Here is a 23071-nt window from a genome sequence, read left to right on the forward strand (position 1 = left end):
TTCCAGCGACACTCCTGAATTGGAGCATGGACTCACCCTGGTCCGAAAACGCCGCAGTTCGCATTCTGCCTCCAGCCAGGTTGCGCCTAGCGCCCCCAGCTCTCTGGATTAGAACGCTCAGCAGTCGCCCGGAGGTTACCCGAGGCCTGCCGGGTACCAGGGGAACTTGGACACATTTTTAGATCCAGGCAGGATTAAATACTAAGTGCTTAATAATACAGTCCAGGATATCCGTTCGTAGCGATCCATCTACTTCGCAGAAAGCCCGGGACCTCAGACGCACGTTTCTGTCTTTGCTTCTCCTGAGCTGGGCCAGGCGACTGGCCTGGTGGCTGCCCAGCAGTTGTCTGTGAGTGAATGAATGAACAAACACAACCTGGCTGCAGTGTCCCTTGGAAATGGCCACAGCAGATATTAGACATTGCGAACGATAGGGCCACTGCCGTGTGTCTGATGTTATGGTCAAGCAGGAAAGATATTTAGCAGATGCTCTTACTGGGCATCTCCTTACATCTCTATTTTCAAAGCCAATGACTTCTTTTTAAGTGTTTCTTCCATGATTATTGAACATTGGCTGGATCTGGTGCCCAAGCGTGAAATACTCTAAGAGGCCGCAGGAGGCTGCTAGAGTTAGTCTGTAGCTAGGACAGATGTGACGAGTCATTTAAAAATTGGTCGAGATCTAAAGGCACTCTTTTTATCCTTGTTTTAACTTTTCTGACTCCTTGGTTCACTTTGTAGTTAGGAAAAAAAGCATTTTCCCTCTTTGATGACAGACATGCCTTTCTCATTTTACAGAGTAGCCAGAGATCTCGGTCACTGGCCGTTTCATTCAGCAAAGCTTTCTGGCTGCCCAGCAGGAGCCAAGCTTTGTGCTAGGTAGTATGGGGATTCGAGGCTGAACGGAGCACATGGCTCACTGGCGAGGATAAATCTATTAACAATGTGTTTTTGTAGTAAACTGACAATTTCATGGAGTGTGCGTCCAGTACCATGGGAGGGCCAGGCAGGAGAGTCACTGAGAGATTTTCATGGGGCTCTGCTGACGCAGTGATGTTTGAATTGATCCCAAAGGACTGATAGAGGCTCACCAAGAGAAGGGAGAAGGGCCTCTAGGAAGACAGTGGCAAACGCAAAATGTGGGGCCAGCAGTTGGTGTGGTTAAGGCGCTGCACTCCCACGTGGCTGATCATGGTTTGAGTCCTGGACCTGGCAGCTTACTCTCTCACTTTCCCTCTCTCTCTTTCACTGGTGAACATTGAATGCCCAATAGCAAATTAAAATAATAATAATAATAAGAAGAAGTAAAGTTAAATAAATAATTCTTAAAAAAAAAAAAAAAAGACAGAGAGTTGTGAAAGAACTCAGCTTGCCCCAGGGGATAGACAGCTCCCTGTCAAAACATTATTCAAAGGGAGCCAGCAGGTGGCATAGTGATTAAGGTGCTGGATTCCCATGTGGGCGACTGGTTTGAGTCCCAGACCTGGCAACTTGAAATTCACTCTGGTACATGTGCATGCATGCCCAGAATCCCAGGAGGAGAATGGTGGAGGAGCGATTGCATCGTGGCCATTCCCCCGAATGGTGATTTCTCACTTTCCCTTTCACTGTTTCTCTCTTTCTGTCTCTCCAGTGAGGGCACTGCCCTATGGCAAAAACCTCAAAAGATAAAATAAAATAAAAAACAAAATAACAATGACAACAAAAGTTTTTCAAAGTGTTGTGTGTGTGGGCTGTGGGTATTAGAAGCTCTGTCCAAGACTGAGTGGTGGATTGGACCGTGCCTTGATCTTTGATGGAAGCCATGATTTGCATTTTGAGGACAATGTCTCTGTGTCGTCATGGAGGGCACAGGAAGTGTGGCTTCAGCGTGTTGTGATGACAGATGATTTTTGTCTTGAGCCTGGACTGTGCCGTGGGGCTGGAGAGCCCTGGCTGCTGTTGAGAGTCATTCGGAAGGTAAGCTTGACTCACTTGGTAACTAATTGGATGTCAGGGGAAGGCCGAGGCTACTCTAGTTTTCTGGCCTCATTGATCAGATACATGCAGTGAGAACACAGAAGCAGGCTGGGGTTGGCGTGAAGGGATGTGAAGTTTGAGGTGCTTGGAGATTTTTCTGGGTAGGGGGTCCTGGTTTGAGTGTTGACAGTTACTGTGTTCCAGGAAATAGACCAAAGGAAAAGCAGTCCACTGGGGAGTTTCGTTATCTTTGTTCATTTGAGCGCCTTGTCAGGCAACAGTTTTGTAGATAAGTGTCTCCTTTGTCTTCTGGTGACACATGCTAAACCTTCATAAGCAGGGGACAGGATGGTGACTTTCCCCACATTATAGGAAAATCATGGAAGGAAGAATGTTTCTAGTTCTTCGAAGTTAAAACAAGACCTTGTTTTTTCCAGAATGCCAGTGAAATACAGCTCATTATTCACAGACGTGGACCCGTGACATTCTCAAAGGGCTCGTCCATGACCTTGGTGCGTCTCCAAGATCATGAATGTCACCATGGTATGTAATTTCTCCCATAAAATGCAGTAAGTGTGACTGAAAAATGGGAGGAATCCTTCCAGACTCTTAATGATTCTATAAATATGGGGCCAAGGTAATTTCTAAAGCTATTTAAATAAAACCTGCCATTAAAATAAAACCCTTACTTCATGAGCTTATAACTTTACCGTACTAACGCTACCTGACCCTGCGAAGGTGGGGAGGGGGGAGAAGGTAATCACCGATGGGAACTGCAGTGTAGACACCGTGGGGGAGAGCTGAGCTGTTCTGGGCCAGTGTGGAAGGGGCCTGTTCACTAGCTAAGTGGCCGCCCAGTGCACTCTGACCTCCTAGCAGCCCGCTTCAGTTTGTGTCAGCCAATGACTGCCCTGTAAGGACCTTTTAGACTGTTCCCTGGGGCTTGCTGTCACTCAAGGAGATGCCGTCTGAACAGCCCGTGTTGCAATTAGCTCAGAGCTCTCCACAGCGGGGCTGCGTGTCTTTTCCTCCCCGTCATAGGAAGCCTCTCATGATAAGTCTCTATTGGCACCCTGTTCCCGCCTCTGTGAACACCTCTCACGCTGTTCTCCCGTTGTTCCCTCTCGTTCGCTCACACCTAGCTCCTGCAGTAGGCTCGTCACACCTCAGAGGAATGTCCATCATGCCCTGTTGCTCAGCCGAGAGCCTGCACCCAGCAGCTGCTCAGTAAACGTTTGAAGGATTAAACGTTTCCTTCAAAATACGATCGGGGACAGACAGCGGTGCAGCAGTAAAACTGATACTCTGCAAGGCTCATCTACGTGGGAAGGTTCTGGGTTTGTATTCGGAGACCTTCAGAAAATGTCAGGCAGGGACCAGCAGTTAGCGTAATGGCTATGTCGCTGGACTCCCATGTAGTCGACTGTGGTTCAAGTCCCGGACCTGGTGGCTTAAACTCATGCCGGGCATGTGTGCATGCATGCCCAAGATCCCGAGAGGAGAATGGAGGAGAAGGGATTGCTGTGTGGCCATCCCCCCGGGAGGTGATTTCTCGCTTTCCGTCTCTCTGTCTCTCTCTGTCTGTCTGGCGAGTACACGCGTCCTATAGTGAAAACCTCTCAAAAAAAAAAAAATGTGAGGCACATGCATGCCCGTGATCTCAGCCAGCGGAGGCCGGGGGTAGGTTGCATTGAACTAAAATCTGGTAAAGCGTCATTTCCCACACCTCCCCTAGAGGCTCTGTCTCATGGCCGATGGCGACCGTATGCGTTGACCTTCTTTCTGCATTGCACCTCTTTGTCCTCCCGCGCTTTGTCCTCACGTGCCTCCTTGATGTTAAGTGATGCTTTTGCCTTTGAGCACTATCCATGATCTCAAGGGTTATCCGTTCTAGGCACCAAGATGTGGGAACCCTAATAACAAGACCATGACGACTGTCATTCTTTGTGAGTAACTTCATCGGAGTTTGTTCTCAGGGGACAGCACAGACCCTCCTTTGTGCTGCGGGCCTTTGAAGTTCCGGGCATGACAGAGCCCTCAGTTCCTCGACTGGAGCCCCCAGCACACTGTCAGGGTGCTGGCCTCAACGCCTCCCTCACAGTCCACTCCCCCCACTGCAGAGGACACAGGACAGCAGTCGCCCAGAAGCAGGGCCGTTTGGGACCTTACTTGTCCTCGGCGTTGACTCATGCCTCAATTCGTCAAGTGAGCCTTTTAGAAACTCTGGGTCACAAGGGCCTGTTTTCTCATGGGTCTTGGCAGGGGCTTTCAGAAGTTGTAACACAGATTACCGGAAGTTGCCGAGAAATTGCCTCTGGAGCTGTTGAACACAGAGGCAGTTTTCTAGCTAACCTGGCTGACCTAAAGACAGGCAAGAGGTTCACGACTCCTCAGGGGCAAGGGTACAGGATGAAGGAGGCCACTCCTTTGGATGACCAAACCCCCCTACCATGTTCTCTTCCAGGACAGGCTAAAAAAACGACACGGAGCGGTGATGGCAATGGGGTGCTTCACAGGAGTCGTTTCACTCGGGACATGGCTGCCACTGTGCTTCAGGTAGCCAGTGTCGCCAGCCTTGTGTTATGTGAGAGGACTTCATAAACCACATGGGAAAATGGATATAAAGTAAGAGTTTATTTTGGTGCAAAAATGTTTGAAATTTTCATAATCCACCTTTTCCATTCACTTTTTGAAGACCCTTTGTGTGAGGCTGCGGAGATTATGAAGAAGGATGCCCTGGACTTTCAAGTCTTGTTGAAGGCCCCCCTGTGCCAGTCTCTGCCACATTCAAATTTGTTTTCTTGGCCTCTATCTATAAAATTGGACACTTTTTTGGTTTGTATGTTTAATCTCATGATTCTACAAATTCCCATTTTCCTCCTAGCTTCTCTGACCGCTTGTTTTTCCCCATCCCCAAGGGTCGTATTTCCTAAACGCCCCTCTTTCCTTACTTGGAGTCCTTCAGGGTATTTTCCCATGTTTTACTGTTATTTTCCATGGCTAGTGCTCAAGTTCATCCTGGAAGTCCAGCATGCTCCTGAACTCGAGGCCAGCACGCTCACCCATCTGCTAGATGCTTCTGTTTGGATGGACAGTACTGCGGTCCCTCCCATCTCGGCGACTTGGTTGATGGCTCTCTTTCCAGACAAGCCAGAGTCTCCTATAAACCAGCTATTGGAGAGACGGGGTCTTCCCAGTCCTGGAACTCAGAACCATCTTGGGCTCCTTCTCCATCTTTTTTTTTTTTTTTTTCAAGTTTCTTTCTTTCTTCTATGAGTGAGACACACACACACACAGAAAGAGAGAGAGAGAGAAAGAGAGAGAAAGGGAGAGAGGGAGAGAGAGAGAGAGATATACAGGCACCCCTAACAGGGTCTTTATGCCTCAATCCTCCCCCATCCTCATCCAGCCCAGATCATGGCAACATGTGCTGTCATACTCAGGGAGGCCTCTGGACTTGAACTGAGAACCTTCCCATGTGGGATCACATCATAGAGGTCATGGTCTGTGGCTGTACCACTGTCTGGCCTCTGCTTTTTAAAAATTGACATATAAGGGACCAGCAGTTAGTGTAATGGCTATGTCGCTGGACTCCCACGTAGTTGATGGTGGGTCAAGTCCTGGACCCCGTGGCTTAGACTCATGCCGGCACATGTGAGTGTGTGCCCAAGATCCTGAGAGGAGAATGGAGAAGAAGGGATTGCGGCGTGGTGATTCCTCCCTAGGGGGTGATTTCTCACTTTCTGTCTGTCTGTCTGTCTGGCGAGCGCATGCGCCCTATAGCAAAAAATCTCTCAAAAAAAGTTGACATAATAATGGATATATTTACATTGTACAAGGTGATTTTGAGTACAGTATGCAATGATTAAGGTAATTAGTATATCCATCATCTCAACCATCTGTCATTGCTGCGTTCAGAACATTCAATTTCTTCTTTTAGCTACTCTGAGATATACAGTAAATTGTACTATAGTCACTTTATTGCATTTTATAACACTAGAAATGGTTCCTCTTTTATGGTTGTAACTTCGTAACCTGTAACTCTTTTTTTTTTTTTTTTTTTTTTTTTACAGAGGTTTTTTCTAATAGGGGCATGTGCACTTGCCAGAAAGACAGAGACAGAGATAGAAAGCGAGAAATCACCCCCCCCAGGGGGGATAGCCATGCCACAATCCCTTCTCCTCCATTCTCCTCTTGGGATCTTGGGCACACACGTACACATGCCTGGCATGAGTTTAAACCACCGGGTTCGGGACTCGATCCACAGTTAGCTACTTGGGAGTCCAGCGACATAGCTATTACGCTAACTGCTAGTCCTGCGTAACCTGTATCTCTTTATCTTCCCTTCTTCCTACACTTGATCCTTCCCAATTGTCATTCTTCAACTCTACTTCTATGAGATCATCCTTAAATTTCCACATATGGATGAGAATGGGTATTTCTTCTCTTGTGCTTGGCTCATTTCATTTAGCAAAATGTCCTTCAGTCTTGTCCATCATTATCTTAAATGAAAGGATTTCATTTTTTTTGAGGGGGGGCAATGGGAGGGCATGTGCTCACCAGAGAGACAGAGAGAGAGAGAGGGAAAGTGAGAATGTCCATACTGCAATCTCCTCCATTCTTCTCTTGGGGTTCTGGGCAGACACACATATGAACCCAACATGATTTTCAAGCCACTGGGTCCAGTGCTTAAACCACAGTCGACCAGGTGGGAGCCCAGCACGTTAACCACCATGCTACCTACTGGTCCAGATTTCATTCTTTTTAATGGCTGAATAGTATTCAATTGTATAGATATACCACGTTTTTATTATTTATGTGTTTGTTGATGGATACTTCTGTGTATCTTGGCTAGATAGTACCTACTTTATGAGGGTGATGTGTTAATTAAATGTAAGTCTCCTAGTGTAGTGCTTGGTACATGGCAGCCAGTGCCATTTATTCTATAACCATTCCATGTGATAGGCAATGTGAAATCTGGGCAGATGGAAGAAACATCCTTGCCTGTAGGAATTTCCAGAGTGGCTGGATCTCAGTTTGGATGAGCCTCTAGCTACAATCCTCCTGTTGCCTCTGTTTGGATTCATGATTGGGGAGGATAAGCTATAAATAGGTTACACAGCTTGAGGGCCCAGGTGGAATCACCACTTGTAGGTAGACCATGTTCATAGATACCCCCAGCAGAAAGTGGTTACTTCACTGAATTTGCTGTGGCCTCATGTACATTTCCTCCACACACCTTCCCCCCCCCTTCTTCCTACTTCTTTCTTGTTTTTTCCTACCAAACACAGACTAATCTTGGACAAATGTCTTTTACCATCATTCCTCCTCATAGTCAGATAGTGGGATTTAGTGGATGATTTGTCTGGCTCTGTTTTGGAGCAGTAGTTCAACCCAATGTGTGTCCGCAGGTGTCCTATACCCACAGGCCAGGTGCTGTCCAGCTCTGGTATAGCTGGTAAAGCATAGCCAACCCTTGTTTTCAGCATTTGCCACTGGGACACGGATCTCTATGATGGTCCTCACTAGAAAACAGAGGAGACTGTTGATAGTGGAATTTCCACTATTGATATTTTCTTCGTAAGGAAGGTTTTTGCTATAGGGCATGCGCACTTCCCATAGAGACAGAGACAGAGATACAGAGACAGAAAGCAAGAAATCACCCCCCGGGGGGAAGGCCAACCTGCAATTTATTCTCTTCCATCCTCCTCTCGGGATTTTGAGCACACACACACACATGGGGTGGTGTGAGTTTCAAGCTCCTGGGTTTGGGACTTGAACCATGGTCTGCCATATGGGAATCTAGCACCTTAACCACTACACAACCTGCTTGCCCCACTGCTGCTATCAATATTTATAACCTTTCCTGCTAAAATTTATATTTTTATGTATATTTTATTATTGAATCTCTTAGTGTTATGATACATACAGATGCTCCTTGACTATGATGGGGTTATACCTTGATAAATTCACCATAAGTGGAAAATATCATAAGTCAAAATGCATTTATTAATTCTAACCTGGTGAATGTCACAGCTTAGGCTATCTGATCTGAAACGTGCTCAGAACACTTACATTAGCCTATAGTTAGGCATAGGCATCTAACACAAACCCTGTTGTATAATAAGGTGCTGAATGTCTCATGTAATTTATTGAATGCTGTACTGAAAGTAAAACAATGATTTTGGGGCCAGCAGGGGGTATAGTGGTTAAGATGCTAGACTCCCATGTGCTTGACCTTGATTTGAGTCCCAGGTCCTTGAAACTCACACCAGGCATGTGTGCACGCATGCCCCAAAATCCCTAGAGGAGAATGGAGGGGAGGGGTTGGGTGTGGCTGTCCCCACAGGGGGTGATTCCTGTCTCTCTGTCTTTCTTTCTGTTTCTCTGCTGAGCATGCGTGCCCTATAGCAAAAAAATCTCTCAAAAAACAAACCCAAACACCACGATGACTTTGTGTGTATTTGCCTTTAACATGCACAGGTGAAAGCACATCATAAAGTAGAAGTCAAGCTGAACCATAAGAAGCTGAGGAATGTCTGTGTAAACAAGCCTATGAGGAGTCTTTAAAAGTTCATATAAAATGCACATATGGGAACAGTACATGGGATTCCCCCCCCTTTTTTTTTTGCACCAAAATTAATTTGTGCTTTACTTCCGTTTTCCATTGATCTAGACAATTGCAATTCCTCCTGGTTGGTCTCCTTGCCTCAATTCTTTTTTCTTTGTTTACCTTACACTGAGAATTATCTTTCTAAAATACACTTTTCCTGTCCCCTGGCCTGTCTAAAGTCATTCGTTCATTCATTCATTCATTCATTTGCTCACCTGCTGAGCAGTGCCATCTGGCAGGTAGCGCAGGAGGTGCTAGAGACACGCAGGTGGTGATACACTGCCTCACCTTGCAGAGTGCAGGAAGGTGTGCTCCTGGCGAGCTCATGCTCCAGTGTGGGGAAAGGGTTGTGTCGCTTCACCCCTTCTTACCCTGTAGCCCGAATTCCCGCCCTTCCCCACTCAACTTCAGCCACACTGAAGTCCTGAGCATGCCTGCAGCGTTTTTACCTGAGGTGCTTTTCCCTTTCACATCCCGCACACCTGCAAGTTCCCTGAGGGCAAGGGCCTTTGCGTTCTTATTCATTCCCGCATCCCAATGTGTTGTACGTGGTGTTGAGTAAACTTAATAAATGTTCATTCAATACATGACTGTCCTGCACATACTCTTCTTGGAAGTCTTCTCTCCCTGGAGAATGTCTGTCTCCCCTTGAAGGGTGGCCTTCTCTGTGAGGCCATGAAGCTTCCTCGCCTCCCACCCCCAGCACCCACTGTCCCATGCACACTGGGCTCTTTTCCTTTCTTCCCTGCTCTGTGTGTTCCTGTGTGTTAGAGGTGATCTGCATGTCCTGCCATTTGTTGGGGCTCATTTGTATGTTGGGGGCCTCCCACTCACGTGTGTATTCCTTCAAGGAAGGATAACTATATATTATTTTCGGATCCTGGCCCTATCTCAGACTAATGCTTAATAACTTCTTTAGAAAGGAGAGAGGGAAATGGCAGAAACCAAAGTTTCTCTCATTGAGCCCAATATCTCACAGATCTTGCTGGGTAGAGAGGCTGCGATGTTCAAAGAGGTGGGTCAGACCTTCAGTACTGTTGTATATTATCTTGTGTCCTCCAAAAGCGAGGCTGAAGTCATAACCCCCTAGCGCCCCACAACGTGACCTTATTTAGACATAGGGTCATTGCAGAAGCCGTCAGTCACAATAAGGTCCCACTGGAATAGGGAGCCCCCTAACCCAACAGGTGTCCTTACAAACACGCAGTCGTATGGAGGCAGACAGGAGATGACTTGTGACAGCGGAGGCAGGGATTGGAGCATTGCAGACCGGCAATGCCAAGGACTGACAGCGACCACCAGACACCGGGAAGAGGCACGGGGAGACTAACTAGCGTCTCAGGGAAGCATGCCCCTGCCAGTACCTTGGTTTCGGACCTCCAGCCCCGAGAACTGTGAAACAATAAATGTCTGTCGTTTTAAGTCGCTTGGTTTGTTGTGCTTTGTTACAGCGGCCGTAGGACACTGGAATCTCTCCTCCACTTCCACTTCAGCAGGAGGCCCTGGCACTGCCTGCATGCCTGGCATGGTCTCTCCTTGATCATCACATTTCACTTTGCCAAGGGCTACCAAGAAGCTCCATCACGCCCTCTGAGCCTTGGAGGGCTAGGGCTCCCTGACTGTGGGCCGAAGCTGACCTAGAGCCTCGTTCCCAAGAACCAGTGCTGGCTCCAGCTGCTTGGTCTGCTTACAGTCACCACCTCTGTCCTAGGAGCCACTGCTCACCCCATGCCCCGTTTCGAAGACCTGGTTTCTCTGAGTCTCTTAAGCCTCCCAACTGGTTTCCGCACAGTTGCCCGTCTCCCTTGTTTTATCTTCTTTCTTCTTCTAATACGACCGTCAACATGGTCTTTTAAAACCCAGGTGAGATCATGTTGCTTAGTCTCATGAACACATCGCCCTGGCTTCCCACTGCTCCTGGAGTCCCGCTCTGTCTCATGACGCTGGGAGTGTGACAGGGTCCTTCACGATTTGGCTCCCAGCTGCCTCTCCAGCACCATCTCTCACCGTGTTCTGTCACATCCATCCCATCTGCATATTTTTTCTTCTTTGGTGTCATTGAATAAGTCGAGCTAATTCACACTTCTAGGCCTTGGTGCAACTCTGTCTTCTGGTGGAATTGTTCTTCCTCCTTTGCACCTGCCCTGCCTTCCAACCTCTGGCCTCCAGCCTCTGTCCTTTCACATTGCCTTCACGTCCTTTAGTGCTCCACCTCCATGCACTCCCTTGGCAATGCTTCAGGCCTCCCAGACCCAGCCAGGGCTCAGTATCGAGCACTCTTAAAGTCCTCTGTGCCTCGGGACCAGCAGATGGCGTAATGGTATGTCGCTGGACTCCCACGTAGTCAGCTGTGGTTCAAGTCCCAGACCAGGTAGCTGAAACTCACTCCAGGTGTATGAGTGTGCATGCCCAAGATCCTGAGAGGAGAATGGAGGAGAAGGGATAGCACTGTAGCTGTCCCCCCGGGGGGTGATTTCTCACTTTCTGTTTCTCTGTCTCTGTCTTTCTGGCAAGCACACGTGCCCTATGGCAAAAACCTCTCAAAATAAAAAAAAAGTCCTCTGTTACCTCTTCCTCACAGCACTTATTATATAAGTAATTAATTAATGAATCATTTCTGCAGTTACTTCATTATGATGTCTTCATTGCAAGATTATAAGTTCCACAGGTTAGGAACTGTGTCCTCCTGTCTCATTGCTGTTCTCCCAGCTCTTGAAACAATGCCCAATACTTCGTAGTTGTTCACAAAATATTTATTGAGTAAACAAATGAGTTTGGAACTTTGCCTCGGTGAGCCATCCACTCTCCCAGGCCTTCTGGAGATGCCTCCCTGCCTCACCCTGGCACTCCCTCACCCTGATACTCCACCTTGGTGGCTGGGCCCTGCTCCTCGCTCTCAGACTTCCTTGGATGCCTACCTTACAGCTGCTCCTGGATTTGTCCTTGTGATGTCCTTGCCAGGACACATCTGCCACTCCATCCTGGAGGCTGGGTGCTGGGGCCAGGCCTTCCTGGTGCTGTGTCACACTCAGGTGCCCTGTTGTATCTGTAGGACTAGACACACCTCTCCTGCGTTGGGGTCTGCGTCTTGGTTCTGTCCCACCACCCCTGGATGGCTCCATCTGCATCCTATTGGGGACAAGTGTCTGGAGATTCACGGCAAGATCTGAGGAGGTGGCAAGGGGATTCTCAGAGATAGATCGTTTGGGGAGTGCTGCTGTGTGCTGGGTTTACTCAGAAAATTCAACAGGGGCCTCAGCCTGACCTAACTATCAATAAATACAATACGAGAGCAGAAATCTTTGTGAACATTTACCATTGGAATAGGTCATTATTTTTATTACTTCTGGAAACGATCGGTTTATGAATAGAAAGCAAATCCAGATCACATTATAATAAAGGGAATGAGCACTATAGGAAGAAAACTATGCAAAAGGGAAGGAGAAAACCCGAGAATCTCTTTAAATTGGGTATCTTATTTACTGAAATAGAAACCAATTTTATCTGTATCACTCAATAAGTATCACACACAGTGAAAGCAAAACAACGTTAGTGTTTGCACTTCCTGAGGCAATTGAAGACAACGCCCATACTCCTGCACCGACATGAGGCAGGCATTGGGCAGGTCACACATCGCAATTTCATTTCACAAACCCCCGTGGAGCTGGATGAACAAGGGCATGCTGTTTCCCTAAAATGTCTGAAGCACAGTTGATTGTATCTTAAAACAGGCCCACAGCCCAGCACTGGAAGCTTTAGTGGGAAAATGTGTCTCTGAGGGTTGGTGTCTCAATGAGTGAAGGATTGGCAATTCCTCTAGTCTTGGGCAGTTCACGTACTTTATTTTTTTAGAATTATTTAACTTAACTTTATTCATCATCATCACCATTGTTATTTAATTTGATGAGAGAGAGAGAGAGAGAGCAAGCAAGTCACCAGGTCAGGGACTTGAACTGTGGTTGGGCACGTGATAGTCCAGCACCTTAACTACCATGCCACCTGCTGGCCCCAGTCACATAGAGTTTTGAGCATTAGTTCTCTTGTTTCTATTTGTAATCCAAAAGGATTATCTTCCTGACTGTCTCCTCATTTCCTCCTCTTTTTGTCTTGGGAAACACCTTGATAAACTACTTTGGACACAGGACAAGGAACTTGAGACCTGTCAAGAAGTTGCTAATTGACTCTCCCTTGGAAATGAATATGAATTAGGGAGATGGAAAGAAATAGAGCAAAGAGAAGAGAAAAGCCAGAGGAGAGAGGAGAGAGTGGATGTTCTACCCAAATGGGTAGGGACACCCACCATTAGAGTGGGGAGACGTAATGTCCAGTTTTAGTGGTTTTGTTAGGTTGAGAAAATTGAGGTCCGTGTCTCCCCCCAAAACTGAAGGACAAGGAGACAAGGTAGGCCCAAGGTTTATTGAGATTATAAAGATAGAGCTATGTTCCAGGGACAGAATGGGCCCATACCAAGGGAGGCAAGCCAGCTCCATTGCTCTTCTAGGGTCACCTTTATCCTGTTTTAGACCCTTTGCATCCTTAGATCACCTCTGACTCCTTGCTTTTTCTTGTATCTTGTAGGACCCATGCTGCCAGGCATTGGTTTGAGTCAAAATACAGACAGTCATAGAGTCCCACCTTCAAGTTTTTGTGCCCCAGGCTAGTTCCCTGATCTTTATCTGTCTAACCAAGGCTGTCATTCCTAACAATTCCTAACAGTTCCTGTTATTCTTTCAAGTAAAAGAAACACTCTTCTGTGTCTCCAAACCTTCTTGTCTTCTTCACAAACCAAGGCCGTGCGTGTGTGTATTAAAGGGTAAGATTGAGTTCCATGTCTGGGCCAATTTGAGGGTCAAGAAATAGGAATCACTGAGTCAAGGTGGAGACCGAAAGTTGAGAAATGACATAAAGTCAGAGTCAGGAGAGACCATGAAGACATTAGCCCTTGAAATTGACAGAAATCTTGGAAAGGGAAGTAGATTTTTCGAAGGCATGGAATGAGCATTTGAACCAACCCAATTCTTCTTTCTCAAAGGGAACATCTGAGTACACCCAGGTTACACACAAAAATAGGGAAAATAAATACAACACGAGGGTAGAAATCTTTGTGAGCATTTACTATAGAAATAAGTAATTATTTTTATTACTACTGGAAAATGCCCTGCCCTGGTTAGTTTACAGTTGTCATGAGTTGAGAAGGCCTTTCAGATGGATAAAGCATGTGAAAAGCTTTAGATATTGATATTACTATTTTGGGTGCTTAAAGGCCTCTCTGCTTGTGTCCCCAGACTTGTGAACTCAATTTCTAATCTGGAAGGCATTGCACGAAGGCTATGGTTTGTTCTTCTTGGTTGTTGGAGCTCAAGGGCCATCCAACTAAATAGCATCTTACTGAGCATGCTATCGTAATAATGAAAATATATGCAAAGCTGAGAAATTTGGCAGAGGTGTAAAGAGACAATTTCCTGCTTGAAAACGACATAAAAACACATTAAACAAATGAAAAACTGAACCTTCTACGGTGAGGTTGGGATTGGGAAATTCAGTTCCATTTCTAGAATGTGGTGGAAACTGCAGAGAAAGACTGGGAATTCTCAAGGTAAAGAGTGCGACGAGAAGCAGGAGAGATCTTTGATACTTGACTTGAGTCTTATGAGGACGTAGAAACAAGTGAGCAACAAACAGGTGAAAGGGTGGCGCCATCTGAGCAGAAATGGCAAAAAAAACACAAGACAGACTGTGACCGGTGTGACAAGGTCCATGCCAAACTAGAGCGGAGGGGCCCTCCTCAGGCACACAGGCTGAGGCAGTGGCCCCTGACGTCTCCAAGGTGACAGATGCCAACATCATGGAACACTGGGCTGGATCTGGGTACGAAATGGGGAAGGATCACAGAGCTATTGGATTGTCTGGCTGTGCCTGGTACATTTCAGTTGAAACAGACTCATCTTTCCAGTTCTATTAGCATCTAGGGAGAGAAGTAAAGGGGCAGAGTGCTTGGTTGGAGGACAAAGTGTTGTCTGGAAGGTCTGAGGCGGCAGCCAGGGAAGCTACGGGGCTCAGAAGACTTCCAGCCTCTTACCTGCTGTGGAAGTCAGCCAGAGGGCAGGTAGTTGAGAAAGGTTCCTTTAGGTAAGGGTGGGCAGCTACTTGTGCTTGTGCTCATAGAAGCAGACAGAAGTGGGCCCTAGAGGTGGTCCAGGCTGGGAGTGGCCCCTGTTGCACTGCCCGGAACCTGCTGCTTTGCCACAGTTTTACACCGCAGTCTTGGGCAACTCATTTGCCCTTACTGAGCTCATCAGAAAAAACAGATTAATGACATTAATTACACATGACGGAGACTGTCATGCGTATCTGTGCTTTGACCTGGTAAGGCTCTGAACACAGGTCAATTATAGGACAGGATTTTGAGTGGAAAAGGTGATGCACTTATTTTTGGAACCCACCAATCCCCTTGAAGGATCATTTCTTCCTTTGGGGTTAGTTCCCTCTAGTGCCCCAGAATACTAGACGGCATCTGAAGGCACTGCCAGTGATTCTCTGCTAACGAATCTACTGATTAGTTTATGGAGGGCCTGCCACATACTAGGCAGCGTTCTAGGCACTGGAGAGTCAAAGATGGATTGGACACTGTTCTTGCCTGTTGGAACCCATGGCGTGGGGAGAAAGCAATACTTAGACTAGAAGGCAGGGTCTGAGCAGAAGACCGGCTGGAGTGACGGGACAGAGAGGAGAAGGGGAGGAGGAACCTGAAGCAGGTGGGGAGGTTTCTCAGAGCATGAGGTGACATCTGCTCTGGGATATAAAGGACGAGTAAGAGAGGGCAAGGAAAGGGGAAGGCGAGACAGCATTTGCAGGGGTGGCCTGAGCAGACGCTCGAGAATATGGCAGTACTTTAACTTTAGGAAATGGGGAGAAGGCTGATGGAAACGGGCCTGAGCTAAGGGAATGAGGAAAGATGAACGGTCCAGGATGGGCTGCTGCAGGCTGGATCCATGAAAGGAGTTTGGGGCAGCGGGGAAAGCAATGGATCTGAGCAGTTTTCCTGGTAAATCCATCTGATCATGACGAGTGATCCTCTTTATATATCACTGCATTCGATTTGCTAAGATTTGGTAATAATACCTGTTCTCTATGTTCCTTTCTTATAATGGTATTTTCTGGTTTTGATATCAAGATAAAGCTGGCCTCATAGAATAAGATGCACATTTCCTTCTTGTATTGGTTTCTGATTGCCGCTGTAACAAATTAACACAGATTTAGTGGCTTAAAATAACAAACACGTATTATCTTAGAGTTCTTGAGGTCGAAAGTCCACAACGAGATTTAGTGGGCTAAAGTCAAAGTGTAAGCAGGCTGAGTTCCTTGGGGAGGTTCTGAGAAAAACCCTCTAGTAGAGTAGGCCTCAATTCCTTTCCATGGCCCTTCCTCCTTTAAAGTCAGCAGTGTAGTGTCTTCTGGTATTTTTTTCTTTTTCATTGCCAGAGGGTACATGAACTTGCCAGGAAGACGGGGGGTGGGTGGTACAGAAGAGAAGGTATAAAGCATTCCCCAATGGGGCGTGGCCATGCCACAATCTCTTCTCCCTCCCTCCGTTCTGTCAGGATTTGAGGCATGCATACACATGCACCCAGTGTGTTTTTCAAGCTGCTGGGACTGGGATTTGAACCATGGTTGGCCATGTGGAATCTGGCTCCCTTAACCACCAAGCCACAGGGCTGTCTGCCACTATCTTTTCATATTCTAACTCTCCTGCCTTCCTCTTTCACTTTTGAGGACTGTCATGATGACCTTGGGCCCACACGTATAATGCAAGGTACTCTCCAGTCTTGAGGTCTTCAAGTTAATCACATTCACAAAGTGCTTTTTTCCATGTAAGGCAACACATTTATAGGTTCTGGAAATTAAGACATAGGAGACCGTTATTCTGCCTGCCATACTCTTCTTACATTTTTGGAAGAGTTTCTGTGGAACTTGTAGTATTTTTTTTCTTAAATGTTTGGTAGTATTTGCCAGTGAAATGATCTGTGGAAAGATTTTTAATTTTAAATGCAATTTATTTAAAGACGCAAAACTTTTTTTTTTTTTGAGAGTTTTTTTCGTTATAGGGTACATGTGCTCGCCAGACAGAGAGAGACAGAGAGTCAGAAAGCGAGAAATCACCCCCCGGGGGGATGGTCATGCTGCAATCCCTTCTCCTCCATTCTCCTCTCGGGATCTTGGGCACGCATGCACACACGTCCGGCGTGAGCTCTAAGCCACCGGGTCCAGGATGCGAACCGCAGTCGACTACGTGGGAGTCCAGCGACATAGCTATTATGCCAACTACTAGTTCCCTAGGCTATCTATTTTTTGAGAGAGCTTTGAGAGTTTCTGCCTTTAGAGAATTTGTACCATTTCATCCAAGTTGTGAATTTATTGGCATAAAGTTGTCCATAATATTCTCCAGTTATTCACTTAATTCTATGGAATCTGTTGTGCTTTCACCCTCTCATTTCTGAGAGTGGTCATTTGTGTCTTCTCTCTTCTTTATTTTGTGATCAATTTGCGTAGAAGTTTATTAATTTTATTAATAGCCTCAAACAACCAGATTTTGATTTCAACTTTCCCTGTTGTTATTCTTTCTTGTGTTGCTGTAGGCTTTTATGATTATTCCTTCTTTTTCTATTTTTTCTTTTTTTAAAAAGAATTATTTTTATAAAACTTTATTTGTTTATTTATTTATAATTTGACCAGAGAGGGAGAGAGAGAGAGAGAGAGAGAGAGAGAGAGAGAGAGAAAGTGAGAAAGCAAGCCACTAAGTTTGGGACTCCCACCATGGTTGGCCATGTGGGAGTCCAGTAGCCTACCGATGGTTGCCCATGGGGGAGTCCGTTAGCCTTAACCACCACACCACCTGCTGGCTCCTTTTTCTATTTTTTTTTTATAGGGTGTGTGTGCTTTCTGGAGAGAGGCAGAGACAGAAACAGAGAGAAAGAGAGAGAGAGGAAGGGAGAGAGGGAGAAATCATTCCCTAGGAGGAATGGCTATGTTGCAATCCCTCCTCCTCCATTCTTCTCTTGGGATTTTGGGCATGCATGTATACACACCCAGTGTGTTTTTCAAATCTCCAGGTCCAGGACTTGAACCATGCAGATGGCCATTGGGATCCAGCTACCTTAACCTCCACATCACCTGCTGGCCCAAAAGACCTTTCTTCTTTTGTAATATAAGTGTTTAATACTATAAAATTTTCCCTAAGTACTATTTTCACTGCATTTTATAAACTTTGGTATGTTGTGTTTTCATTTTATTTTAGCTTTGTGGTTTCTTTGACTTGTGGCTGATTTATAGGTGTGTTGTTTAATTTTTAAACATGTAGAGAGTTCACATTGATTTTTTTCTTTTGATATGTTAAAGATTTATTCCATTTCCTTCTGGCTTGCATTGTTTCCATGGAAAGTCTCTTGTCATTTTTATCTTTGTTCCTCTTTATGTGATGTATCTTTTTAAAATGTGACTTTAAAAAAGATGTTTGCTTTATCATGCATTTTAATCAGCTTGATTATGATGTGCCTTGGTATGCTTTTCATAACATTTTTTTTTCTACAGGGTGTGTGCACTTGCCAGAGAAACAGAGAGAGATAGAGAGACAGAAAATGAGAAATCACCCCCCGGGGGGATGGCCATACCACAATCCCTTCTCCTCCATTCTCCTCTTGGGATCTTGGGCATGCACACATATACGCCCGGTGTGAGTTCAAGCCACCAGGTCCAGACCTTGAACGCGGTCGACTACATGGGAGTCCGGCGATACAGCCATTACGCTAACTGCTGGTCTTGTAACATTTTTTCTTTTGAACTTCCTGGATCAATGTTTACATTTTTTATCAACTCTGGGAAAATTTTTCTTTATTAATTCTTGAACTACCTTTTTCTCTACCTTCCTCCTCTTTCCTTTCCTCCTCTTTTAGGGCCACTAGTTGCATGTGTACAATTTTTCTTAAAGCTTTTTATAGCTCATTTATGTCCTACTCATTTTTTCAATATTTTTCCTGTTTGTGTTTCATTTTGAGTCTTAGTTTCTTTCTTTCTTCTTTTTTTAAATAATCTTTTTTTTTTCCTTTGGAGAGGTTTTTGCTATACGGCGCGTGCGTTCGCCAGAAAGACAGAGAGAGACAGAGAGACAGAAAGCGAGAAATCACCCCCCAGGGGGGATGGCCATGCCACAATCCCTTCTCCTCCATTCTCCTCTTGGGATCTTGGGCACACATGCACACATACCTGGCGTGAGGTTAAGCCACCCAGTCCAGGACTCGAACTGTGGTCGACTACATGGGAGTCCAGCGACAGAGCCATTATGCCAACTACTTGTCCTTCTTTCTTTTTTTTTTAAAGAGGTTTTTGCCTTAGGGTGTGTGCATGTGCCAGAGAGAGTGAGAGGGAAAGTGAGAAATCACCCCCGAGGGAGATGGCCCCATCACAATCCCTTCTCTTGTATTCTCCTGCTGGGATCTTGGGCACATATGCACATGTACCTGGCATGATTTTCAGGCCATTAGATGTGAGACTCACACCTCATTCGGCCACGTGGGAGTCCAGCAAATAACCTCTATGTCATCTACTGGCCCCGTTTTGAGTATTTCTATTACTATTCACTGACAGTTTCTTTTGTAGTGTCAGTATATTTTTTGTCTTGGATATATTATTAATCTACAAAAGTCAATTTGGATTTAAAAAATACCTTTCATAACTTTCTTGATCATGTTCATGATTTCTGCTGTTTTCTTGAGCATACAGAATATGTTTATAATAGTTGTTTTATCTTAGGTGTTTAATAATTCTATCATCTGTTCCATTTCTGGGTTTGTTTCTATTGACCAATTTTTCTCCTATGAATTGTATTTTCTTTTTTTATTAATTAATTTACTTAAAAATTATATACATTTAATCACATTGTTTAGCTTACAAAGTGAACATTTCAATATGTGAACATTTCTCCCCAGTCCAGCTGATCAAAATATCTTCAACAGATAACACCACTCCTCCTCAATGCTCTGCCTCCGTATTCCTCCTCCAAATGCCCTTCCCTAGGTCCCACTCCTCCACACACACCACATCTGGCATTCACACCCATGTCTTGTGTTTGTATATCCTTAGGTCAATCAGTTTCAGTCATAGAGTGTGGACACTTGGTATATATTAAGTGGGGACATACAATGTCTCTCCTTCATAGCCTGGCTTGCTTCACTCAGCAGTAAATCTTCCATATTCTTCCCCTTTCTGTCAAAAGCCAGGGTTTTGTTGTTTTTATGGCTGAGTAGTATTCCAGAGAGCATATATGCCAGTTTTTCAATCCATTCATTCGTACGGGGGCATTTGGGTATATTTTCCTATTTATACACTTAGTTGTTTTTCAGTGAATATTAACATTTTACGCTTTTGAATGCTGAATATTTTTCCTGCTGCAAATGCTTTTGTGCTTTGTTCTTGAAAACAGTTATGGATTAAACAGTGTGATCCTTTTGAGGCTTTTTATTTTGTTTTTAAGCTTCTTCCATAGAACAAATGCGTTCACTGGAGAGACAGCAAGAATGAGAGGGAAAGTGAGAAATAACTCCCTGGGGGAATGGCCACACTGCAATCCCTTTTCCATTGTCCTCCTGGGATTTTGGGCACACATGCACATACTCCTGGCATGATTTTCAAGCTGCTAGGTTTGGGACTCAAACCATGGTCAACCACATGGGAGTCCAGCGCTGTAACCACTGTGTTATCTGCTGGCCCCCAAGGTTTGTTTTTAAACTTTGTTAGGGAAGACCAGGCAACCTTTTAAATAGAGCTAATTTGGCAATACTTTTTTGAGTACTCTTCCAGCATCCTGTCTAGTATAGATTTCTTTACTCCAATTATTGGTGTTAGCTATTCCCAGCCCTGTGTGACTTGGGGAGTTGCTTCTCAGCTCTCTCCTGGTGGGTGTCTGTTCTGCCTCGGTCTTACACAGACACTACTCGGTATCCCCCAGCGACTCACCAAGAGCCCTTTCAACTCTCCGGCGCCCTCTGTCTGTACAGGCCTGTTTTCTCTGATCTTTTGCCCTCTGAAATCCAGCTGCCTTGGGATCCCCAAGCCCTTAGCTCCATTCCTCCACTCCGGGAAACCCCTTTGCCTGGGAGCTCCGCCTTACTCCATGTCCAGACTGGGTGGGCATCGATCTGAGGTGGTCCCAGGGCTCCTCTTATTGGTCTCCTCTTTGGGGGGAGTCCTGTTTTCTACTGCCCGTTATCCAATGTCTGAAACTTTATTTAATAAAACCTATTCATCCTTTTAGTTGTCTAGGGAGAGAGTTTTGTGGGACCCCCACATATGGGGGTGCCTGCCTACAAGGTTTACGATTCCAAACAACATGCTCCGAGGTCCAGCAGAGAGAGACATGGGTTTACTGCCAGGGAAGCTCCACTAATGGACGGGTGGAGAGTGGCCTGGGCCGTCATCGAGTACAGGCTCAGGTTTTACACGCCAAGAACAACGCATGCACAGATCAAGTACAGACATGCATCGTTTAGGGTTTCAATACCTGATCAGCTTATCGATTAAAGGCATCGGCAGGGTATGTGCAGGCTTCACATCTGGGCTCAAGTGCCTCTAGTCTTGTGATGCTAACGGTGGGAGAGGTGTGAGGCAGACCTCGGAGCAGCCACAGCCACGGCTAGAGGCCATGGCCAGGAGGGCTCACGAAGTCCAGCCGGGCCAGCGGCTGCCTCTCAGAGGAACAGGGCGGAGAGGGAGCGGGCGGGAGAGCTCAGTGGGTGGAGCTTACCCTCAGAGGATGACGTCAGTCAGTTTTCCTCCATCTTGGTTGGAAGTAGAAGCAGACATAGAACAGCTCGAAGGTGAGATTGCTTAAAAAATCTGACTATGGGGCCAGCAGGTGTTGTGGTGGTTCAGGCGCTGGACTTCCTGTGACTGTGGTTCAAGTCCCAGACCTGGAGACTTGACACCTAGGTTGGGCACGTGTGTGCCCAAATCCTGAAAGGGGAGTGGAGAAGGGATTGCAGCACGGCCTTCCCCCGGAGGGTGGGGTGATTTCTAGCTTTCTGTCTCTTTCTGTATCTCCAGTACATGCACAAGCCTTCTAGTAAAAAATCTCTCCCGAAAAAAAAAAAAAAATCTGGCTCTGGTCTGTTGGCGCCTAGAGCAGGAACTTAGTCTGAAACAAGAGTTTCCTACAATTTTTGTTCAGCACTACACCATGTTCTTGATATGTTCTCGATCACGTCACACATTTGGCATTGCCCTCTTCATCCTTCAAGATTTTGCGAGCGTGCCACCAACTCTGGGAAGGGTTTCCACCATTTCTAACAAAGTGAGCGCTTCCTTTCCAGTGCTCCCACTCGCCGTTCTTCATCCCGGAGTCCAGCACCTGCCGCCTGCTGTAGTCGCTGACTTACGTGCGTGTCTGTCCACTGACGGATGAAGATGTGAGGGTGGGAGCTGCAACCCTCTCATTTCGCACCTTCAGCCCAGGACAGTGCCTGGCACTTAGCAGGTACTCAGCTGGTATTTATAAAGCTAACCAACAACCAAGAAATGGCAGGGAAGAGTGTTGAACAGAATCTGAACCCTTGGTGACTTACGTGGCCAAATAGACGCTGTTATTAAAATTGCAAGATTCTAATCAGTCAGCCACAGTCCCCGTCCCCTGGGCCACATACCTCCCCTCCCCCCCAGGGGAATGACTTTCTACACAGACAACGTAAAGAAAGACCCAGGAAAGGAAATGAAGCACCTGCTGATTTCCAAACACCTCAGTATCTGGAGTAGCAATTAACATAGAGCTCCCTATTAGTTAGGGAGTAATAGTTAAATGTTGGCATTCAATGAAATGATGTTTCCCCCTTTTCCTGCCCAAGAGATGACTTTCAGTTGAGGATACTCAAAATGGCTTGAAATGGGAGGAAATTATTCCAGACACCCCATGTATTTAAAAGGCAGTGCTTCTTGTGGGCGTCCTTCCTCGCTGTCATTAGCCACAATGGCAACAGTAAGCATTTACTGCCCTCCCTCCCACTTCCCAGCCAAGGCAGAGGTGTAAAATTGAAGGCAGGCATGCTTCCACAACAATCTCTCCTATGAAAACAAATTATGCTTGCAAAGCAAATGGACTTACAGAGAGGCAGGTGGTCATTCCCAATCCAAAAAGACCTTTTGCTACGCAAAAGGGTCTCCCGTAGGGTTCTTTTAAATAAGAAAATCCTCAAGTGCACTTAAAATATCATTGAGTTTATAGAGAATTGATAAAGAATGAATTCTTCCAGAAGGCGAATCTATTACACAATGGAGTTGTAGCTTCCTTTATAATCGCAGCTCCAACCTTTGCCTTGCCATCAGTCTGGCCTTGACTACCCTGGCTAGGCTTGGACAAGCACTGGCCTCAGCGTGCTCATCTGGAACTGGGGCCAGCAATCTTAGGGCAAGGAGTGAGAAGAGGATCAGTGTGAGCTAGCCCATGACATACGTGGC

The 23071-nt window shown here is 46.0% G+C and overlaps 1 long non-coding RNA gene across 1 annotated transcript in view; it reads left to right on the forward strand.

Moving 5' to 3' along the window:
- LOC114005717 (uncharacterized) overlaps positions 1-3368 on the forward strand; it is a 7387-nt gene extending 4019 nt beyond the window's left edge. Inside the window, exons 2-3 of the long non-coding RNA XR_003547556.1 lie at positions 2397-2502; positions 3102-3368. This is a non-coding gene — a long non-coding RNA (uncharacterized LOC114005717). The remainder of the gene's footprint in view (positions 1-2396; positions 2503-3101) is intronic.
- The last annotated feature ends 19703 nt before the right edge of the window (positions 3369-23071 follow it).

Source organism: Tupaia chinensis, unplaced genomic scaffold, assembly GCF_000334495.1.
Source record: "Tupaia chinensis unplaced genomic scaffold, TupChi_1.0 Scaffold000070_1, whole genome shotgun sequence".
In the NCBI taxonomy this organism is placed as follows: domain Eukaryota; kingdom Metazoa; phylum Chordata; class Mammalia; order Scandentia; family Tupaiidae; genus Tupaia; species Tupaia belangeri.